General features: G+C 40.3%; 1 protein-coding gene across 1 annotated transcript in view; it reads left to right on the top strand.

Moving 5' to 3' along the window:
• The first annotated feature begins 471 nt into the window (after positions 1-471).
• The window catches only part of LOC124632838 (fat-like cadherin-related tumor suppressor homolog), a 67,561-nt gene continuing 42,685 nt past the window's right edge, over positions 472-25,347 (top strand). Inside the window, exon 1 of the mRNA XM_047167824.1 lies at positions 472-799. The gene's annotated coding sequence lies outside the window, so the exon portion shown is untranslated. The remainder of the gene's footprint in view (positions 800-25,347) is intronic.

Raw genomic sequence — 25,347 nt, 5'->3', positions numbered from 1 at the left:
TAGGTACCTATCTCATGCACTCTACACTGCACTGGTAGTGAAGCAAATAAGCAATTTTTTACTTGTTTAAAAATAGGTATATCGGGCATGGATAACGACTACCTACTCTTACCGTGGTGATGGTGAGTATTGTAAATAGAGCTAGTTCGGCACGCCACTCGACATGATTCGTAGGCGGGCTATAGTAGTATGGCCCGCCATGCCGTAGTCTACAGATAGGTATTATAAGTATAGGTATCGAAATGCAACCTCGGCGATGCAAATAATTTGCCTTTCACAAAAGTGCACGACAAGCCAGTCAGCCAGCCTACTCACGATATGAGAGCAGGCAGAAAGCAAGTTTATAGGGCAAGCTGCGTGCGGAGAGAGCGCCTGTCGCCCCCGCGCCCCGCGCCCGCCGCCCCCCGCGCCCTACGCGCCCGGCCGCCAACCGGTCTTTCCGACAGCTCGCGATGCAGGCCGGCCAGTCAGCCGACGACGGCGCCGCACTGTGCACGTGTCGCCCGCTCCGCGCCCCTCCCCCGCACACCTCTACGTACAGTCGCGCGACTCGCCCCGACCATTTACTTGTGAAACTTGAAACAAATCCTCAGTGGCTGAGTGTTGGTGAAGAGCATGTGTGCGATCTGAGTGTTACCAGTGTGCAGTGCATAGTGCAGGAGCCGGTTCACCTCGTGTGCGGGCCAGTGTGAGTGCCGACAGTGTCTGTGAGGCTTAGTGCTTTCTAAACGAGTCCCGACACACCGACACGGTGTGCATTCTGTGCGATACACGGATTTCACATAAAACTACTTAAAAGGTGAGCAGTGACTAGTGAATATAGTGGGACTCCACCACAGAATACGAATATGTGTGAAACATCTAATCGATGACGAATATACTAACGTGCAAAGCCCATTAACATTGCTTCTAGTTAGCCTTCTCGCGACTAGGCAATAGGCAACATTTGCGTGTAGTGTTCGGTTAGTCGTAGATCAGCCGCCACTAAACATTAACATCGTCTGTGTCGTGTGTTCACTGACCACTCAATAACAAACCGTTACACTGTTACAATTCAGCAGCTCCTGTTCACCGGGATTACTGTGTCGCCCTTGACTTATACACATATTATACTGTGAAATCCTACCTAAATTTCAACCTTCGTAAGTCTTAATTTTGTAGAATTTAATTCAGATCGAAAAAGTTGTTATCTGAAGATGTGAACGCAACTGAATGTCAAGTGGGCACATTGGTCCAGTCCAACCACAAGTGGCTCCCACACACATCCGACCTTCGGACTACAACAAGACGCCACCAAAACGCAAACGTAAAGGTGGAATGTGCTTCTCAGTACCTCCACAATATGTAAACATCAATCAAAGAGTTATTGAAAAGGTGAATTTCATTACAAGAAAGTATACAGCCAAGATTTACCAATATAGAACTTAGGTTATACCAAACTGCTTAGTAATCCCAAGATCAAGAAATTGTTGTGATTAAATAGAGCTCCACTCGTATTTAGTGGTACATACGTACCGATGTACCTCCATCCTCCGATAACTTCGATAGAAAACTGAGGAGCCACCTATTCACATGATGACGTGATTAACCTCTCGAGTACGAGTGTGCGGGTTTTATTTTAGGTCAGACAAGTACAAAAAAAAACTTTTTAAGTTATGTGTTTAAGTTTATCTTGGACACCAATGAAGGAAAAGGCGAAAGAAAACATTTTGAGTCTGTAATTGAGCTCTGAGCTAGCATGCTGATTACTACTCAATCCTTTTAGGATGCGAACAGGCTTGTACCTTGAACTGGAAAGATAATGTGCCTAAAAGCGAAGATGACGACGAGAAAAAGTATACAGTGCCATGTGTTTATTACATTTCGTTCGTGGCTAAATATCGCCCTCTGTGTCGATCATAACGTTAAGCAACTTAACGTTCCATGGTTCTCTGTAATACACAACGACTTCCTCCGAATTTCGAAAGGGCTTCATTCGTAGATTCGTGTTACGGGTAGTCAGAAGCAGTTTAAGTCCTATGGCTGACATGATGATAATGATGATTATTTAGTGTTTTAGTCTGGTTACATTAATTACTGGCCTCGAATACGATAGGTATTTATTTTTCAAACTCAGAAACTGAGCACTATTAGTCGCCAGTGCTCATTAACTACTAGAACATAAGCCATCAACTATGTTGGGGTCGGCTTCCAATCTAACCTGATGCGGCTGAGTACCAGTGTTTTTACAAGGAGCGCCTGCCTATCTGACCTCAACCCAGTTACCCCGGCAACCCGGTACCCCCGAGGTAGACTGGTGTCAGACTTACTGGCTTCTGACTGCCCGTAACCAGGATATTCAATGACAGCCGGGACCTACAGTTTAACGTGCCATCCGAAACACAGTCATTGGTGTCCAAGATATACTTAGAAAGTACATACAAACTTAGAAAAGTTGCATTGGTTGGTACTTGCCTGACCTGGAATCGAATCCTTTTTTTGAGCGTGCACACGCTCAAAATAATCCTAATAACAACTGAGTTCTAAGAAGCAGTCAAACTAATAACATTTCTTCATCATCATCGTGACGAGATGCCGAACCGTCGAGGGTCTACCTTGACTCAAAAGTCAGAAACGATAATCAATTAAATGAAGTTTCGATTATGACTAGAATTTTTGGACCTTCAAAAGATGTCCAGATGATGTAAGATCAAACAATTTGTTTACAGTCGAAATATCGCAAGGAGATATCGTTTGCTAAATTGCGATAACTCAGTAAACGATGCTATTCGTTGGGCGGAGTAGACCTCCAAGTATGTTAGAGACAGTGGTGATCTCATCAAAGTTATCGTATTTAATTTCTTTATCAGTCTTATGCGCTGTCGTCGATTTGCTTTCCATGGATCGCTCTTGGCGGAGCAGGTGTTCCTTCCGATGAAAGTAATTTTTTAGAGTGAAAAAATAAATTTACAGTAAGAAAACATTATCGAAACACACAAATTGCCCAGTAATGTTAATTGTGAAGACTCAGAATGACAAATAAACATGCATCTGTGTTCAGGATAAGTGTCTTGTCGTGTACGTGCTTAGTGCTTGATGAGTCTTCGAGGAATGCTACATAATAGATAGCAATTTGATCCTTACAAGAATTAAACTTCTGATACAAATATGTTCTTATTTCACACCCGTTGTCCCTTTCAATCCTTAATCAGCGGTGAGGTATATCTTTACCAGTGGTAAATTTTTGCGCATTTTACATAGTAGTGGGGACACAATTCAGAAAATTTTGATTGTTGACAGTTTGTAGAAGCACATGTATGCACTTCAAAAGACGTCTGCAAATTATTACGAGTATTAAGTTCCAATATCTCATAATATATATGTTTATTCTGATGTCGCGTTTTTGAAAATGCCATAAAATTTTAATAAACATGTCGTCCACGTAGACCATCCTAACCAAATATACCGGTCAGATCTTGATCAAACAATGGATAGGAACCCAATGAATTATTTCAATTTCAACACAGTTGAATTTTAATTTCAACACTGACATTTCTTGATAATCTGATAATGGTTAACTTGAACATTAAAAGCACGCGTACACTACCTATAAACTTTTACTTGGACGATAATTGTTTAAGGCTCATAAATCGGTATGGATGAATGGAAGCAACCACAGGCCGGTATGGGAGTGACTAAAAATCATCATCGTCCTCCTGCCCTTATCCCAATTTTATTTGGGGTCGCCGCAGCATGTTTTCTCCTTCCATACTCTTCTATCTGTCGTCATCTCACAAGTAACATTTTTGCTTACCATTTCTACTTTCACACAATTCATCTTCCACTATATCCATCCACAATCATACTCATCGTCTTCCTCACAACATGATTCTCATTCCTCCGCATCACATGCCCATACCATGACAGACGGTTTCCACGCAGTTTTTCTGATACCGGCGCCACTTTCAAAGTTCCTCTTAATCATTCCTTACTCTATCCATTCGCGTAACGACACAAATATCTCTTAACATGGGAGTGACTAAAAACTTTTATTAAATTAACGATTTTGTATGAACAATATTTTTTTTCCAACCACCGGGCCAACAGTCGCCCGACTGTAGTCTGCAGGCTCGTAGACTTAATTTGAAAGTTAAGTACTGCCTCAGATAATTAATTAAATAACTACTTTATTTTAATTTTTGTTTCTGCTTCGATGGTTACCTATTTTCGCCCTCAAGGCCCTGTAGAAACTTGGAACATACAGTCAGCAAAGAACATTCCACAGACATTCACAGTTAAGGCATTCGAGCAATGAGTCTTATGAAGACAGTGATTAGAGAAAAATCGAATACGCCATGTATTCAATGTTCAATTAGAAGGCCATAGAGGTAGAATAGGGTTGGAAGCCCAAAGGACATGAAGGTGTCGGCTAGTGGGCGGCGGAGACAGCAGAGCGGCGCCGCGCGCCCTGAGCGTCGCGTCGCCGCGCGCCGACTGCCGGAGCGCCCCCTTACAACCACTTGACCTCTCACCTAATTCTACTAAATGTCGTCCATCATTACTGAATGCGTTCTTTACATAATCGAAGAGTATTACACGATGTACGTCCAGTCTAAGCTTCTACTGTGTGAATGTTTTTTTTTTTCTTAATAATCATATCTGTGAACATGCATGATATTCTCCGTAATGAAACACTCTAATTGTCTGACTTGTTGCCAGATTTACATCACGAAAAAATTGACTTGTGTATAGGAATTCAGTTTTTTACCACTTCTGACTCCTCCTGCTGTGGGACCAGCGTACATTTACAGACTAGAACTAAAACTTCAAACAATAACTCTTTGAAACACTTCCGCAGCCTTCGAGATTTGCTTAACCTGCACTTTGTGGGTGAGTAGGTGGTCATTCTGAATAGGGATGCTTACATTCAGTAACAAATCTTCTATTTAAAACTAATTTTGATATTACCTATGTAGACCGTTTAAAATTAGAATTTGAGATTTAAGTTACCACTGAAAAGGAATGAAATGAATCCAGTGGTTGTCCGGGGATGGCTAATGTCATGTACATTTAAACTGATGTCGCAGGTGATCACAGGCTCGCACACAAAGCAAGCAATGCACGCGCCTTGCTAGTTATTTTGTTAGCCACGCTTTTATTTGAGATTTTAGACTTTCATATTATTAGCTCTTCCTTTAGTAGTAACTAGCTGCTTTCCGACGGTTTCACCCACGTGCTGTGGGAACTTTTGGTCGTACCCGTATAAAATATAGCCTATGTTACTTGGGAATGTAGGTTTCCAACAGTGAGACTTTTTTAAAACGGTTTAGTAGTTATGAAGCATTTAGCGTACAAACAAATCCCACCAAAAACATTAAATGTAAAAAAAAGCCAATCCTCTTCGCAATTCCTCCACCGTAAAAAGTTTTGAGATCGCATAGAAGCCAAGTCCTGTTCTACTTTATTTGTAATAATATATCAATATTTTGTGACTATATCAATAGTTTTGTTCACATTACAATAATATTGACTTGGCCATGAGCACAATAAACTACAAATATAATACAGCATATCTTGGAGAGGTGAAAGTCAAACATGAAGTTTAATATCACAGAATTAAATACTTTTAGTTTATTCAATTGTTCCTAAATGACCGACAGTCAGTATCATCCAACATCAATGAACTGCACATGTACTATGGCGCATGTTTAGTCCATGGTGATCTCAAATTCCAATCAGTCCATAATCAGTCCAATAGTAAAATCATGTCCATATAGAATTTATCAATACAATGGTATTTACACATTATTACAAGGAGTGACTTTTAACTTGTGCTCATGGCCAAGACAGTATTATTGTAATGTGAACAAAACTATTGATATAGTCACAAAATATTGATTTATTATTACAAATAAAGTAGAACAGGACTTGGCTTCTATGCGATCTCAAAACTTTTTACGGTGGAGGAATTGCGAAGACGATTGGCTTTTTTTTACATTTAATGTTTTTGGTGGGATCTAATTTATTTTTTGTATGTCTCTTTCTTCTCTAAGTATAGGTATAACAAATTAAATTAACTTACATGCAACTAACTAAATATATAACAAACTAAATATGTACACCTAAAGTAGCACGTAAACAACATTTTTTTTAACCTAAAAAAATTCGAAATTGTCGAATTTTTTAATCGAATATCTTTTAGAATAAAAGAGATTTATTTCAGACTCTGAAATAAATCTCTGATAGCGTCATCTACCTCTGAAATTCAGAGGTAGATGACGCTATCACATGAAATTATTTGATTTTTTTTTAAGTACTACTTATACTTAGCAATGTAACGAAACCATAGCGCGATTTAGACCAGGACAACGCCATCTATCGAGCGAGCATGCAGTGTTTATCGCACTGCATTAATATGAAAGATTTTATCATTATTCATTTCATTTAAACCTAGCTTTTTTATTCATATGTTGTATATTTAATACATAATAACAATATACCACTACGTAACAATAAAACAAATAGTAACATTTTGTGCATAAATAAATAACAAAGTTATCAATGCAGTCAAAATTCATACACAATGTTCTTGAAAAACCGCAAATATAAAGGACAACATTCATTTCGTACCCAAAACTGAAAGTGCCGGCCAGAAGAAAAAAATTGTGGATTCTTGTAGAGAATAATGCTTTCCAACAGTGAGACTTTTTTAAAACGGTTTAGTAGTTATGAAGCATTTAGCGTACAAACAAATATGTTTTCCCTTTAAATTAGTATAAATAACCTGACAAATTCACGTTTGCTAGGGTCTGAACGTCTGCATTCATTCATATCTAGGAGATTGTAATAAGACGAAGATGCCGCCGCTAACTTCTGCTACCATGTTTTTAAGTTTACCTATGCGATCTAACTTAACACTTTTAGCACTTGATTTCAGAAATAAGCGGAAAAAATACAAATATTAAGTATAAGGTTTATTATGTATTTGTGTTATCATCAAAAAGTGAAAACTACCTCAGCTTTTGTAAAAAAAATCATTTATTGCATCTATTTATTCCTCTGGCTAATAGTTAATCGCCGCGCGATTTCCGATTGCGGTGGCTTTGGTACCCTGTCCAACAGTGTTGATTATAGTACTATTGCATAGGCCTTGGCAAGGCAAAAAAAAAGTACTATGACGGCTAGTCCCAAATCCTTGTCCATTTCGCTTGACAACGACGAATAGAATGTGGAATGTTCATAAATCATCAACGTAGAAGTATCTAGTTCTTAAATCCAACTGTGTCAACAAAAACTGGTAGAGAAACTTGTCGTGTGTTGTATTATTAACATCCACCATTTTAGCATCCAGCATCAGTGTTATCATTGAGGTTGATAAGTCAGGAAACCAAACGACCTTGGAACAGAATGGGTAACTGAAGATTCGCAAATGATGTTAACATAGTACATTTATTACGACTCGAACACCTCTCCTGAAGAGGTGCTGAGAGATGTTGAAGAATTTCTCTTTAAAAAAGACGAATAAAAAAGTTTTTTCAAATCATATGATGGTTGTATTGCCTTAGTATGACTCCATAGAATAGACTATTATAACCTTTGCTTATTGAGGCAAGCCCCAAGCTCCATCGTTTTTATTATTCTACACGTAAATACCTTTCTAATGATATATCGTACTTTACTGTTGGAGTGGGTACCAAACAAATCCCATACAACTTGCCAGTTTCCCTTTAATTTTAATGCTCCTAGGAAGTCTAGAAGGTTTAATCCACCTTTGCGTGTGCCATTATCTTCAACAAATTATAGACAGAAGTCAAACATTGTGCGTGCAACAGAAATTTTAACAGATTGTGTAAACAGCATGATATAGATCCATTTCTTACTACAGTGTCCTCGGTCAGAATGCCGAAACTTTTTCATTTAGCTTTCAACTTATATGGTTGATTGATTATTTAGCAAGTATTCCTTTCTCTGTACTTAAGTATCCATAGAATTTAGTATTGTCCTGTACCCCATCAGTGAGGACTGTCTGTGTTTTTTAGTTGTTAGTCCTCCATATTATTTAAATAATCTCAATCGAATGTTATCGTAGACCCCACCAGACCTAAGCTCGGTTTCCATCCGAGCATTTTCTGTCGACTTGGTATGCAATCTGGTATAGACGGGCGGTCTCTGTGTGGGACACAAGAATATATCCGTGTGCCTCGCGCAGTGTCCAGCTTTCGAAGCAGACAAGTGACACGGAGTCGGTTGCGTAAGATGCAGCTTATCGCATCGCGCGGCTGCGTGTGTGCGTGTACGTGGAGGAGACGATTTATGTTAAGTTCATCGGCCGCCTGTTAATAAACAAACGCGGACAGCGGCCGAGCGCCCCGCCCCCGGTCCCCGCCGTCTGCTGCCCCGGCCCCTCACCGCACTCCACGGTGCCACACTGCGAACTTTGTATTAAGATGTAGTGCCGGCATAGTGGTTAAACTTTAACTGCTACATTAGCCATCATGCCACAATCAGTAGCGTAGGAACAGCAAGCATAAGTAAGCAAGGCTACTAAGCCAACCAGTTGCATCCATCTATATTTAGTCACTGAATTTGAATGAGACATTCTGTTCTCCAAACCAGGATTCCAAAAGATTGTCTTGATTGTCTTGCACTACATTGCAATCGTATAGGCTTGTAGAGTGGCCATTCAAAACTTTGTTTTATCGAAATATTACTCGTTAAGAATTTGAAGTGCGACGCATAGAGGCAGGTTTGTGGCACGACAAGGCGTGGTGGCGGGGCCCGCACGCACACACGTGCTCGCGTGTTAGTAAACACGGCGGCGCGGTGTGCGTGCGCGCAGCTGCCGGCGCCGTCCCCCGCCCCCCGCGCCCCGCCCCGCCCGCCGTGCCGGCTCGTATTGTTCGCCACTGCCTGCGGTGGCCTGCGGGATGTTGCCGTACCTGAGTTGGCTCGGAACCAAATTCGCCCTTCTGAAGCTGCTTGCTCACGGTTGCTTGCTTTACCTGATCGAGACGTTACTTCAAAAATGTAGCTACCTGGCGGCCTTTGTACCTTCTTTGTTAAAGTAAAAATATTAGTTCAAGTTTCAACTTGAACTAATTTTTTTAGAGGAATTATATATTATTAAGTAGATAAGTTGGTATTGCACTTACATTGCAGTTTAATCTAATTGTTCATATTAAACTGAATTTTCAACTTATTTTTTCTTGATGCACCATAATTTTATCACACTAACAATCTTTCGTCTTTAGAGGCGAAAGTTTGCGGCTGTGTATGTAAAGCTACTTCTTTACGATTAAACAGCTAAACGGATTTTGATCAAACTAGGCATACACCTAGTAACATATTCCATTCATTAAACCCTTTTAAAATAGAGTCCAGAACACCAAGATTCTCATAGGTGTTTTGGATAGTTTCTTATCTACATACTGTAAGTTATTTGCTAAATCAATTAAAATCCCATTATGAATCCATCAAGTGGCATGATGATGATCTTGAAAGGAAACCAGATTACATACTTAGGTAAGCAGAAAACAGTAGGACATTTATTTCTATTCATGGCAAATTATAGACACTGTTGAGGTTAGGCCAATGACCTGAAATTACTTACCTCTGACATCATCACAGCTTCCAACATTTTGTTGATATATCCCACGTCCAAATCTAAATATATAAAACTCAAAGGTGACTGACTGACTGACTGACTGACATAGTGATCTATCAATGCACAGCTGAAACCACTGGACGGAACGGGCTGAAATTTGGCATGCAGGTAGATGTTATGACGTAGGCATCCGCTAAGAAAGGATTTTGATCAATTCTACCCCCAAGGGGATAAAATAGGGGATGAAAGTTTGTATGAAACTTTGTCAATTTTAAACCGATCGGACTGAGACTTTGCATGCATAAAGCTACTATGGCGTAGGCAACTCTTAAGAAAGGATTTTGATAAATTCCATCCCTAAGGGGATAAAATAGGGGATGAAAGTTTGTATACATCTTCTTAGATTTGTACACGCTAATCTTCCGAAATACTGAACGGATTTCAATGATTTTTTCTTTGTTGTATCAGTATTAAGCCTGGTCAACATATAGGCTATAATTTATCTTCGAAACTTGAAGACCTGATGCACAACCCCAACAGACCAACAAAACTATAAGAGATACAAAAATGGTGCCATGGCAAAAATTGTTTCATGTGATGAGCATTTTCAGCTGAGATAATAAATTTTAAGATCTGGAACACCTGATGTGGAACCCCAAGAGCCCAGCTTCTCTATACCATATACAGGTATGACGTTTTAGCAAAAGTTGTTCAATTTGATAAGCACTTTCTATTGACTTACACAAATTGAAGATCTAAAACACCTGATGTGGAACTCCAGGGGCCCAGCTAGACTATAGCATATAGAGGTATGACGTTTTAGAAAAAGTTGTTCAATCTGATAAGCACTCTCTGTTGACTTATAAAAATTGAACCACACCTACACCTGATGTGGAACTCCAGGAGCCCAGCTAGAACCATGACGGGGGTAGGTCTCACGCCTCTGGTTTGGCTTGGCCGTCCAGAGTGGAGTCGCTAGAGCAGGATTAGTAGCCCTGCTCGGAGGGTAGGTGCCTCATGGTAAGCACAGGGAGCGCGTAATCTGCGTTTAAAGTCCACCGAGGTATCCTCACCCTTCAGCTCATACTTGAGAGATTGGTTCTCTACCCACTAAACCACCACGACTTCCACTAAGTCACCACGACTTTGTCATCTATTTAATGTTTTTTTACGTAATAATACTTGTGTAATATTTTTGCCACACACAAATGCGGACTAATTAGAATCACTACTTTTATCCCTATGGTCACGTCTATTGCGGTTCAGTTCTCAGCGTTTTGTTTAATCTGCTGTGCTTTTGCTGTTAAAGTACAAAAATTAAGTATATAGAACGTTTCTCTTCGGTCCCTTAAAATTCAATATCAGACTATTCAGATCTTTGATTTTGCTGACCCCGTAGTCGCTGGCATAAGGGACAGGATCCGCGTACGAAGTCGCGGGCAGAAGCTAGTAATTAATATAATAATACTATTAGGAGACACCACATCGGTTAGTGGGTCGTCTTAGGGGCGGCATCTAATAAACAATGAGATAAGTAGAACAAAAAGTTAGTTACAACTGTAATGATAGACGTATGTTTTGGATTTAGTTTGAATGTGTTAGCAGCCGCGTAACGTGCACAAAGGAAGGCCCTGGCAGCTGAGCGCCGGCGGCGCCAGGCGGCGTGACTCAGCGCTGACGTGACACACGGCGACCGTGACGGCGCACCCGACCCGCGACACTCGCCGATGCCACTTTATTCTGATTACGACTTGCCACCTCCGATTACTTCAGTGTTGCGCACACTACACTAGAAATATCTAACTTGTTTGTGCAGTCGGTTCTATTGCGAAACTACTGGCCATGCAGTGCAGGGAATAACGCACACGTACAGGTAATGTTAGCTAAGTACCTAAGTGCTTGTCGCAGTTGTCGCATTGGGAATATCAAAAAGGAATAGATCGATGTAAACAGCCGGCACTTATTGCTATCTATCGGGCGACGCAAGAAGTAGGGCAGCACGCGAGCGCGTGCGCTCACACGCCGACAATAGCGTTGTCGGTAATGCAAGATTAGAGGAACGCATTACAAAACCGAGGGTTACGCGATTGTAGACCAGGGAGGCGTAAGCTTCCGTCGGTTATTTAACGAATACCTTGTACCGACGGGTTATTTAAAAATTACCTGGATTGAGTACCTACTTCCTGCAAATTGACCAAGTGTGAAAATGTCTAAAATCCCATTAATATATATCTAGGTCAGAGATTTTAATGACTAGGAATTAATTTAAGTAATATCAGAAATCCAAAGTGACTACGTTGTAAAAAGTCCCAACAGCTTTGACTTTCGTTGGTGCTGTAAAGTTCATATTGTTTGACAAAGCAAGTGATATATCTTATTAAGTCTATTGACTATACTTTACTCGAAACACTTGATTTAAGAACTTAAGCTGACCGATTTTATACTTCATTCGGATCCATTTCATCAAAGTATGGTGTTCAGATTGAGAAATTGCGGTAAGTGAACATTAGGTAAGCCTAGGGCTGCCATCTCGAATTTCGCCAAACCCGGACAAACATTAAAAAAACCCGGACATTTGGCGTAAATCGCATTTTTTCCCCGAACGAGTACGATTTTTTTAAACAAAATAATACCTAATTTGTAATCCATTTACTATTAACATATACTTAAATTCAATGAGGTGCTTCCTTACATAAAAAGTGTCCGGGTTTTCCCCGGACACTTCTTAAAACCCCGCCCGGACGGCCCCCGGACGGCCTCTAAACGAGGACAAATCCGGGGAAACCCGGACGGATGGCAGCCCTAGGTAAGCCTAAAAGCCTCGAAAGGGCAGTTTTAAAATACCACTTTTGCATGGGTTTTACCCCCGCGTACCCCAGGAGACTTTCACGTTGCCGGACAAAACATTGTTACTCGGGGATAGTCTAGCTGCCACCCAATACTGTTAGTTTTTTTAAACCGGTTCAGTAGTTTCGGGACTTTACTATACATTCAGTCGTAGATAGATCAACACAAGCTAAAACTGCTGAATAACCTTACTATACATTCAGTCGTAGATAGATCAACACAAGCTAAAACTGCTGAATAACCTTACTATACATTCAGTCGTAGATAGATCAACACAAGCTAAAACTGCTGAATAACCTTACTATACATTCAGTCGTAGATAGATCAACACAAGCTAAAACTGCTGAATAACCTTGCTATACATTCAGTCGTAGATAGATCAACACAAGCTAAAACTGCTGAATAACCTTACTATACATTCAGTCGTAGATAGATCAACACAAGCTAAAACTGCTGAATAACCTTACTATACATTCAGTCGTAGATAGATCAACACAAGCTAAAACTGCTGAATAACCTTACTATACATTCAGTCGTAGATAGATCAACACAAGCTAAAACTGCTGAATAACCTTACTATACATTCAGTCGTAGATAGATCAACACAAGCTAAAACTGCTGAATAACCTTACTATACATTCAGTCGTAGATAGATCAACACAAGCTAAAACTGCTGAATAACCTTACTATACATTCAGTCGTAGATAGATCAACACAAGCTAAAACTGCTGAATAACCTTACTATACATTCAGTCGTAGATAGATCAACACAAGCTAAAACTACTGAATAACCTTACTATACATTCAGTCGTAGATAGATCAACACAAGCTAAAACTGCTGAATAACCTTACTATACATTCAGTCGTAGATAGATCAACACAAGCTAAAACTGCTGAATAACCTTACTATACATTCAGTCGTAGATAGATCAACACAAGCTAAAACTGCTGAATAACCTTACTATACATTCAGTCGTAGATAGATCAACACAAGCTAAAACTGCTGAATAACCTTACTATACATTCAGTCGTAGATAGATCAACACAAGCTAAAACTGCCGAATAACCTTACTATACATTCAGTCGTAGATAGATCAACACAAGCTAAAACTGCTGAAATACACCTCTATCCCTGAGTGACTAATGTGACTATGCCCTAGATCCCTAGAAGATCTTTGGTAATGTCTAAGCCCCCAAGCATGTAAGTCTAAGCACACGGAAACAACTCGCTAACGAAGCACAAGTACTTTGTGCGACTCCGACTAGCATTTGCCTTTTTTTCATTCGCCGAATAGATTTAAGTAGAATACATTTTGCTGTGACTTTATATTATTTTTGTTTTCACGATTTACGATAAGCAGTAGGTACCTACCTAAGTTTTTTTTTATCACAACAGGCTATGAGCTAAACAGTTGCTTTATCTTAACACAAGGCAGCGAAGCATTGGCGGCGCCGGGTCACTGTACCTACCTATAATTAATCAGTACGATTAGATCAAACTAAATGTACCTACTAATTGTTAAAACTATAACGTCGCTCGCTAAAATCGTCGGTTTCAAAATCTGGCGATGTGAATATAATTAATCTATTGAGTTATTAGATAGACCAGAGTTACTGTCTCTAGGAACCTGCACAAAACATTCAGTACCCCTTTAAGTGAATTTATGAATCAAAGAGGACAGGTAAAGTTATCGGCACGGATATCGAGCCATGACCTTCACCTGCGCAGAAGCGATTTATTGGTTTATTGCCTTATGTGTACAGTGCGCAAAGCGATCCCCACTCTTCCGCCGAAAGCTCAATATCCATGCCGGTAACTATACCTACACAGAGTTAGAGTGTGGAACTTATCACCCAGAAGATCTAGTGCACGTAGAAAAGCCCAAAGCCCAAAAATGAGAACCAATTTAAAACTCAACAAATACCTACCTTAAAATCGACATATTACAAATTACTAAAAACTAGACTGGTTATGTATGGTTTTCGGTGGTAATTTTGGTTTGTATGAACTTATTTCAATACTAGCTTCTGCCCGCGACTTCGTACGCGGATCCTGTCCCTTATGCCAGCGACTACGGGGTCAGCAAAATCAAAGATCTGAATAGTCTGATATTGAATTTTAAGGGCCCGTTGACTTGAAAACAACGGAATACGCATAACCATTAGAAACGTTCCATATATTTAATTTTTGTACTTTAACGGCAAAAGCACAGCAGACTAAACAAAACGCTGAGAACTGAACTGCAATAGATGTGACCATAGGGATAAAAGTAGTGATTCTAATTAGTCCGCATTTAAGTTGTGTGTGGCAAAAATATTACACGTATTATTACGTAAAAAAACATTAAATAGATGACAAAGTCGTGGTGACTTAGTTGAAGTCGTGGTGGTTTAGTGGGTAGACAACCAATCTCTCAAGTATGAGCGTGCGTCTTTGATTCCAGGTCTGGCAAGTGCCTGCCAATGCAACTTTTCTAAGTTCGTATGTACTTTCTATGTATATTTTGGATACCGATGACCGTTATTTGGAGGGGATGTAAAAACTGTAGGTTCCGGTTGTCATTGAACATTCTTGGCAGTTGTTATGGGTAGTCAGAAGCCAGTAAGTCTTACCAAGGGGTGTTGGGTTGAGCGGGTAACCGGGTTGTGGAGGTCAGATAGGCAGTCGCTCCTTGTAAAACACTGGTACTCAGTTGCATCGTGACTGGAAGTCGACCCTAACATAATTGGGACAAAGGCTCTTGAGATAATAATGACAATAATAATGAGATATAGGCACCGCAGGACATCTGAGGCTGATGACGGGGAGTAGCGACCCAGCGGAGCTATATATACTGTTCTCCAGGGAGAGTATAATGTCCCCCATCTCCGGCCGGTCGGAGTCAACCATGACGGGGGTAGGTCTCACGCCTCTGGCTTGGCTTGGCCGTCCAGAGTGGAGTCGCTAGAGCAGCATTAGTAGCCCTGCTCGGAGGGTAGATGCCTCCTGGTAAGCACAGGGAGCGCGTAAACTGCGTTTAAAGTCCGCCGAGGTATCCTCACCCTTCAGCCGCTCATGTCCCTGTTGCCCTCTTGTTACTATTCAGTGACTGGTTCCCGGGGGCCCAGTAAGTGAGAGTGGGGGCTCGTGACGCCACGTCTAGGTATGTAAAATTTGTACTAAACAGTGACTTAAAACGAAATTCAAGCGTTGTTGTATCTTCGTTATTATTTGTTTGTGAGAGAGAGAAAAGAAAAATACGTGTCCATTATTTTAGGGTTATCTAAAAGACGGACTAATTACTTTTTTTTGATTCACCATACCTATTTCATAACATTCATTTCTATACATTTCAAGTGTAGTATTGCTCTTGAAGTTCCACATCAGGTGTTCCAGATCTTCGATGTTTATAAGTCAATAGAAAGTGCTCATCAGATTGAACCACTTTTGCTAAAACGTCATATCTTCATAATGCTATAGTCTAGCTGGGCTCCTGGAGTTCCACATCAGGTGTTTTACATCTTCAATTTTTATAAGTCAACAGAGAGTGCTTATCAGATTGAACAACTTTTGCTAAAACGTCATACATGTATATGGTACAGAGAAGGTGGGCTCTTGGGGTTCCACATCAGGTGTTCCAGATCTTAAAATTTATTATCTCAGCTGAAAATGCTCATCACTTGAAACAATTTTTGCCATGGCACCATTTTTGTATCTCTTATAGTTTTGTTGGTCTGTTGGATTTCTGCATCAGGTCTTCAAGTTTCGAAGATAAATTATAGCCTATACAGACACAGTTTTTCAATGTACAGACACAGTTTTTTTACAGATTTATTATATGTGTCGGATAGGGGGCGAAACATCAAGATGGCACAATCGCCCGACATCAAGCTCTAAAAAGCTGGCAGTACAAAGTGGGCAAAAATTAAAAAAAAAAAGCTCAAAATTTGTTGCTAATTTGTTGCTAATTAGTTGCCAAATAATCGATTTTTTTGCTTTTGCCGATTTCGAGAAATCGTCAACAATGCTAGCTTCACCATAAGCTGGCATGGATTATAAGATAAAAGTAAAGGTAAAATAAACAAAATCACTACAAATTTGTTGCTAATTTGTTGCTGTATAACCAAAATAAATTTGAGGTGCAAAAATATTTTTTTTTTCAAATAGAAAATTTTATTTGCTTTGCGCGCTTGAATGTCAATTGTTTCATGAAAAAAATATGAAATAAATTTGTTGCTCGTCACAGAACTGTTCCTTGTCACTTAGAGAACCAGCAACTAAATAGACACCCGACGATCGGGTGTCTTGAACTTCGGTGACTAACAAACCGGCCATGCTAGCTTGAATGTCGATTTTTCCGGTGAAAAACGTTGAAATGAATTTGTTGCTCGTCACAGAGGTGATAAATGTCTCTCAGAGAACCAGCAACTAAATAGACACCCGACGATCGGGTGTCTTGAACTTCGGTGACTAACAAACCGGCCATGCTGGCTTGAATGTCGATTTTTCCGGTGAAAAACGTTGAAATGAATTTGTTGCTCGTCACAGAGGTGATTAATGTCTCTCAGAGAACCAGCAACTAAATAGACACCCGACGATCGGGTGTCTTGAACTTCGGTGACTAACAAACCGGCCATGCTGGCTTGAATGTCGATTTTTCCGGTGAAAAACGTGGAAATGAATTTGTTGCTCGTCACAGAGGTGATTAATGTCTCTCAGAGAATCAGCAACTAAATAGACACCCGACGATCGGGTGTCTTGAACTTCGGTGACTAACAAACCGGCCATGCTGGCTTGAATGTCGATTTTTCCGGTGAAAAACGTTGAAATGAATTTGTTGCTCGTCACAGAGGTGATTAATGTCTCTCAGAGAACCAGCAACTAAATAGACACCCGACGATCGGGTGTCTTGAACTTCGGTGACTAACAAACCGGCCATGCTGGCTTGAATGTCGATTTTTCCAGCAGAAAATCCTATCCTAAATTTAGTTGCTGGTTCTCTGAGAGACATTAATCACCTCTGTGACGAGCAACAAATTCATTTCCACGTTTTTCACCGGAAAAATCGACATTCAAGCCAGCATGGCCGGTTTGTTAGTCACCGAAGTTCAAGACACCCGATCGTCGGGTGTCTATTTAGTTGCTGGTTCTCTGAGAGACATTAATCACCTCTGTGACGAGCAACAAATTCATTTCAACGTTTTTCACCGGAAAAATCGACATTCAAGCCAGCATGGCCGGTTTGTTAGTCACCGAAGTTCAAGACACCCGATCGTCGGGTGTCTATTTAGTTGCTGGTTCTCTGAGAGACATTAATCACCTCTGTGACGAGCAACAAATTCATTTCCACGTTTTTCACCGGAAAAATCGACATTCAAGCCAGCATGGCCGGTTTGTTAGTCACCGAAGTTCAAGACACCCGATCGTCGGGTGTCTATTTAGTTGCTGGTTCTCTGAGAGACATTAATCACCTCTGTGACGCGCAACAAATTCATTTCAACGTTTTTCACCGGAAAAATCGACATTCAAGCCAGCATGGCCGGTTTGTTAGTCACCGAAGTTCAAGACACCCGATCGTCGGGTGTCTATTTAGTTGCTGGTTCTCTGAGAGACATTAATCACCTCTGTGACGAGCAACAAATTCATTTCCACGTTTTTCACCGGAAAAATCGACATTCAAGCCAGCATGGCCGGTTTGTTAGTCACCGAAGTTCAAGACACCCGATCGTCGGGTGTCTATTTAGTTGCTGGTTCTCTGAGAGACATTAATCACCTCTGTGACGAGCAACAAATTCATTTCAACGTTTTTCACCGGAAAAATCGACATTCAAGCCAGCATGGCCGGTTTGTTAGTCACCGAAGTTCAAGACACCCGATCGTCGGGTGTCTATTTAGTTGCTGGTTCTCTGAGAGACATTAATCACCTCTGTGACGAGCAACAAATTCATTTCAACGTTTTTCACCGGAAAAATCGACATTCAAGCTAGCATGGCCGGTTTGTTAGTCACCGAAGTTCAAGACACCCGATCGTCGGGTGTCTATTTAGTTGCTGGTTCTCTAAGTGACAAGGAACAGTTCTGTGACGAGCAACAAATTTATTTCATATTTTTTTCATGAAACAATTGACATTCAAACGCGCAAAGCAAATAAAAATTTACTATTTGAAAAAAAAAATATTTTTGCACCTCAAATTTATTTTGGTTATACAGCAACAAATTAGCAACAAATTAGCAACAAATTTGTAGTGATTTTGTTTATTTTACCTTTACTTTTATCTTATAATCCATGCCAGCTTATGGTGAAGCTAGCATTGTTGACGATTTCTCGAAATCGGCAAAAGCAAAAAAATCGATTATTTGGCAACTAATTAGCAACAAATTAGCAACAAATTTTGAGCTTTTTTTTTTTAATTTTTGCCCACTTTGTACTGCCAGCTTTTTAGACCTCCGACATCAGTTAGGGTAATCGCACAAAGAGATAACTCAAAAGAACTCAAAACTCAAAAACGTTTATTCAAATTAGTCAGAACAAAAGACAGCCCCCAAAACGCCCGCCCTTCGCCACTTCCTATGTGTTTTGACTTGGGGAGAAGAAGTGGCGGAACAAACTCCCCAGCAACACATGTCTGTCTGTTAGGTTAGAAGAACCTTTACACTTTAATTTCAAAAGACACTTTACACACTTTACAATATGGATCTACAACGGTACTAGAACACTAGGCAATAACACTAAGTAAACTAGACGTGACGTAGGGCAGTTTCGAGATGTGTGCAACACGACGACTCAACGAACACTGAGCTCCGTCGACGCCACGCTGACCACCACGACTCTGCCAAGCGCGCCAAAATATTGTTTCACTAAAAGCGCCACCAGATGGCGCGCTTGCGTCTCGTTTAGTGTCCGTACTATTGACCGTCTCCGACACGGCCATCCTGCGTAGACCACGTCCTCGTGGGTTTAATCTGCAACAACACAAACACAGCACAGTACGTTTGCCTCGGCCACTCCTGACCATATCATCAAGCTCAGCTATTGTGAAACTTTGTTAAAACATTTGTTAAGACTAGGATGCTCCCTTAACCAGGGACATTTCATAAATAGGGGGTTCCCTCAACCAGGTTTCCTTAACTAGGGTTCCCTTCACTAGGGACTTCTCTTTGCCAGAGGCTTCCCTTAAACAGGGGCTTCCCTTAAACCAGAAATAGAAAGTGCTTAGGCAACCGATTAAATATTGACAACGTATGTGTCAGTAATAGACCATCTCGATTTAAGAATAGCAATCACCATTTGAATGAAGAAACTAGATACGTTAGTTGCTAAGCGCGAAATCAAAGAAAGAACCAATTGCTAGTCAGACTTTCAACTGGTAAACAGGACCATTATAACTACGGTTATCATCAATAATCAATTCCCTATTGTCAGGGTTTTTTTACAACATTAGAAAGAGGCCCGATCAACAAGTTAAACAAAGCAAAATCATCATCACAAATCTGAGCTGATTTTCAAGGGCAATGCATACTCAACTCGTCCAACCTGTGCACCAACACAGACAGAAATCGCACCAACGATTTCTCAGACCCATCGCCACATGTTACACCACATGAGGTGCGGTCTCTAGTTCTGACCCATCGTCCCATGTTACACCACATGAGATGCGGTCTCTAGTTCTGACCCATCGTCCCATGTTACACCACATGAGATGCGGTCTCTAGTTCTGACCCAGCGCCACAAGTTACACCACATGAGGTGCGGTCCCTAGTTCTGACCCATCGTCCCATGTTACACCACATGAGATGCGGTCTCTAGGTTTGAGTATGAGTACACATGCCATTCTTAATCGGAATTGGTTTCACTACCACCGTTATCAACTATGACTCTAATTCTTGGGTACTTGGTGATCGGTTATCTTTCCTACACAATCATGGGGGTGTTTTTCATGTTTGTTTAAAGTGCCTTTAGTAGGCATCTATTCCCGTCTAAAACATCAATAATCTTAAACGCACCTTTAAACTTAGGATCTAATTTAGTCTGACGCACAATTAAATCAATCAATGACGCAGAAACTGAATTATTCTAACTTTAGGATATTGATAGGATCAGGTAACTAATAATTTTCAACTCTGGGATAAAACCTAGGTTCACGGTTTCTGATTCTGATTATCTACGATTCCACTAATTAATAAGCGCAGTGGGAGCGCAATCAACGAGACTGAAACTGCCTCTCAGGTTTATAAATGTCGTAAGACAAATAACCTCAACATAAAGCAAAAATGGATCGGTCTCACCGGGTTTCCACTCAACGCCTCAACGCGCATGACGATGCGCACATCGCTATGGCGCGCAGTTCAGCAAGGCTTCACGTTCACAGACTACGGAGATGCAGGAGCACCAACACTCCGACCTCACGTTCGCACGTCAGGCTCCGATTTCAGCTGGGATGCTCCATTTTGTCGCCATATTGCACAATAATCACCGTCATTGTTGAAACATGAAAATGAGAAGATAAATCGGTTAATTTTCTAGCGTACCTTCGATAACTAGTTTGACATGTCACAATGGAAATCGATACCATTACCATAACCGTGGCTACCATACTTGTACCATCGCTGAAATCCTTAATCAATTTTCTACTATAACCTCCATATCAAAATTCTGATGTTTCCTTATTTTGTTTTCTGCCTACTGGAAAACATGGTATTCAGCATGTGCCTATCGTACACTCAGAAATCCAGAAAGTTTGTCTTCACGTGGCGAATTCTCCCGAAACTAATCCACCATCGACCGCCACACATCACTCCAAACGAGCACATCACTTTTTCACTTTTTGAACAATGGCATGGCAATCCTTAACACATGTGGGCATTCGGATTGCATCCCACTTCTGATGTCGGATAGGGGGCGAAACATCAAGATGGCACAATCGCCCGACATCAGTTAGGGTAATCGCACAAAGAGATAACTCAAAAGAACTCAAAACTCAAAAACGTTTATTCAAATTAGTCAGAACAAAAGACAGCCCCCAAAACGCCCGCCCTTCGCCACTTCCTATGTGTTTTGACTTGGGGAGAAGAAGTGGCGGAACAAACTCCCCAGCAACACATGTCTGTCTGTTAGGTTAGAAGAACCTTTACACTTTAATTTCAAAAGACACTTTACACACTTTACAATATGGATCTACAACGGTACTAGAATAAATAAATAAATAAATAAATAATAAATAAATAATTTATTCACACAAACTTTTTACAAAAATCCTATTGAAAACCCTGACTTCTGAGCTAAGTAAAAACTTGTGTTACAGAAGTCAGTGCCCTCTTCCAGTTTCTGTTATACAAATTGTGAATAAAAAAGGAAATTAGAAAATTAAAGTAGCTTAACATAAATCTAATAATGGAAGGTTACTTATGAGTGTTTATAGAAGTCTTTGTGAGTGAGTGAGTGAGTGTGTGTGTGTGTGTGTGTGTGCGTGTGTGTGTGTGTGTGTGTAAGTGCGTGTGTTATGTCTGAATATGATAATAGGGAATGTTAATTTGCGAGCAATAGCCTTTCAGTTTGGTCGTAGTTCAATTGAAGTAGCCAGTTTTTAACTTTGATTTTTGTTTCTCGAACGGTAAGTGGATGAATGTTTATTAATTTATTTATTTTATTGTATAAGTAGGATGACCTATAAGATTGTTGTCGTCTAGCCGTAGCCGTCCGACATCTGTCCGGTAAGCAAACGTTTTTAATAACTCGTTTCCTCTTATACTCATTTACAGGACAGGGAGTTTGCTTGTGTTTTTTAGTTATAATTTGGAAAATGTATAATTGTCTAATTGTAAGCAGCTCGCAATTTTCGTACAACTGTTTAGACGGATATCTGAAGGGCTTAAAGGTCATCACTTTTAGTAATGACCTTTGAGCCCTCTCTAATTGCATCATGCGGGTTTTGCAGGCACCACCCCAAACTCCTATGCAGTATCCAAGAATGGATTGAGCTAAGGCATAATATATATTACGGAGAAGCGAGAAGTCCGCGGCGTGTCTGAGTTTTTTGAAAACCCAAATTAACTTCCTAGTACGACACGTCACAACATTTATATGAGGTTCCCAACTTAGCCTCTCATCTAATATAACACCTAAATATTTGACATGTGTAACTTTATTAATAGAAAGACAAGAACAGCCTGTGCCATTAGGATAATTGCAGGAATGAGCTCTGATAGTAATGTTATTAAGGTTGTTTTTGGAAAATGAAAATTGAATGAATGAGGTTTTAGATACATTGAGGGTAAGGAGATTGGTTTCCAGCCACTGGCCAAGACGATGGAGGCCATTCTCGGCAATACGAGTTACCTCTTCCCAAGTCCCACCATGGAATACTATGGCAGTATCATCAGCATACGTAAATATTTTCCCGTTACAGAGTGGTTGGAGACATAAGTCATTGATGTACACCAGGAAGAGACTCGGTCCTAGAATACTGCCCTGAGGAACGCCAAAAACAACATTTTCTTCAGAGCTAACATAACTTCCAATCTTTACCTGTTGTCTACGGTTATATAAAAAGTCTCCAAAAATTTTTAGGGCCGTTCCCCTCACGCCAATGACATCCAGCTTGTTCACAAGTGCTGGAATCGAGACAGTGTCGAAAGCTTTGGCTAAATCCAGGAAAATACCTATACACTTTTGATTTTCGTCAACTTTAGTAGTTACGAAATCGGTAAGTAGACTAACTGCATCATCGGTGCTTTTTGATGTCCTAAAACCAAATTGATTGTTTGCCAAAATACTTTTACTTTCAAGAAAATTAATGAGTCTGCTGTTAAGAGTTTTTTCTAATAGTTTTGAGAGTGAGGACAATACAGAGATAGGCCTATAATTCGACACATCGTCTCGATTCCCGCCCTTGTGCACAGGAGTAATGAGAATAGAACACTAGGCAATAACACTAAGTACACTAGACGTGACGTAGGGCAGTTTCGAGATGTGTGCAACACGACGACTCAACGAACACTGAGCTCCGTCGACGCCACGCTGACCACCACGACTCTGCCAAGCGCGCCAAAATGTTGTTTCACTAAAAGCGCCACCAGATGGCGCGCTTGCGTCTCGTTTAGTGTCCGTACTATTGACCGTCTCCGACATATGTATATAGACTTAATCCTTTTCTTATTTGAAAGAAGACACGAGGATTTCGGCCCGACCCGGGAATCGAACCCGAGACCTCGTGCTCAGCAGCCGCGCTTGCGATAGCTAGACCAACGAGGCAGTTATAATTCTAACTACCTAATACCTATTATAAATGCGATAGTAACTCTGTCTGTCTGTCTGTTCTTCACGCCTAAACTACTGAACCGATTTGTGTGAAATTTGGTACAGACATGGTTTGGAACTTGAGAAAGGACATAGGATAGTTTTTATTACAAAAAAATAAAATTTATTCCGGGCTTATAGCGCCATCTATTGGTCAAACCAAAAATCTGCTGGAAGTCACCATTCCACGCGAACAAAGTCGCGGGCAAAGTTTTCAATTGAAATTATGTACCATAACCACGTACTGCTGAATGTTTCTGGTGGATTGATGTCACTGTACTGATTTTAATAAAATTTGGTACATAGATGGAGTTGACCTTGAGAAAGAACATAGGATAGTGTTTATCCCGGACTTTAGAAGAATTCTCTTGGAAACGCGATATAACCGAACTCTACGCGGGCGAAGCCGCGGGCGGAAGCTAGTAATTATAGAAGGCTCTTATTTTACTACTGCATTAGTCGCATCAATGTCAGCCATGGGAATCTAGAGAAAATCAAGTTTAAACATCAAATATTTTTCCCATTTCAATGGTGAATTTTAACGACCAAATGGGACAGATTTGACCTACTTTCGACTCGGCAAATTTTACTGTTTAGACTAGGCCATATTAGTTTATCCTAGGTTTATATCAGGATCAATTAGTTTGGTCTATCCTAAACTGGTTAATCCTATCGCGTATAGGAAGAACTAGTTTAGCCTAGGCAAAACAAGTTTGTCCTGAAATCTGGTTTGGCCGGTAACAGATATATATTTTGGGGATAAATACATATAATGACCACCATAAAATGCTTTGATACCCTTAGTTTTGTAACCAAAAATATCAATTAAGTCTAAAAATATAATAGTACCAGCTATTTTAGTCATGATTTACTTGGAGTAATTTTTACCCACGCGGAACGGAGCAGGTATATGCGTTTAGGGTGAGAGATGGGCGTTTGTGTGTTTGTGATGTTGTGTTATTGTGTGTGCGTTTGTGCAAAGTAATGTTACCACATATCTTCTAAACTAATGATCTGATTTTGATGCGGTTTTCAATAAAGGGTTTGTGTTCGATGAGTTCATGTTCTACGACAGGTGTCATGGCTGCAAATCACTAGGGGGCGCCACAATATTAGTCCAAACAGCAAAGTAATGTTCCCACTAGGGCATGCAATTTCGGTAAAATAAAAATTACCGGTAAAAATTTGGTAATAAAAATATTTTTTATTTAATTTTTACCGGTAAAACGGTAATTTTTGTATTTTTTTAAATGTGATATTATAACAATAAGATTGGGTAGTCTAAAAGCAAAACAAAATAATAAAAATACAAGGTATATAAACATTTTTTGTGACGTGGGCCGTAACAAAAAAATATGTCAGTACCATCCGTACGCGATGTCGACGACAAAATGCAACGGACATGTAAAAGGGAGACCACCTGAATACATCGCCAATGTACTCAATCTCGATATACCCGGTCAAAGCCGCAGAGGCAGGACGAAACTGTGGTCGTTCAGTGTCGTAATGAATGAAAATCTACGAACTCGAAGAAGAAGATATCCTGGATAGAGTGAAGTGGAAGAAGAAGATACGGAAAGCGGACCCTGTCACAAGACGGTATAAACGCTAAGAATTACCGTAAAAAAAATGTTTTTTCATT

Source organism: Helicoverpa zea, chromosome 8, assembly GCF_022581195.2.
Source record: "Helicoverpa zea isolate HzStark_Cry1AcR chromosome 8, ilHelZeax1.1, whole genome shotgun sequence".
Lineage (NCBI taxonomy): Eukaryota > Metazoa > Arthropoda > Insecta > Lepidoptera > Noctuidae > Helicoverpa > Helicoverpa zea.
The sequence above is the reverse complement of the archived record's forward strand: the minus strand, read 5'-3'. Positions and strand labels throughout refer to the sequence as shown.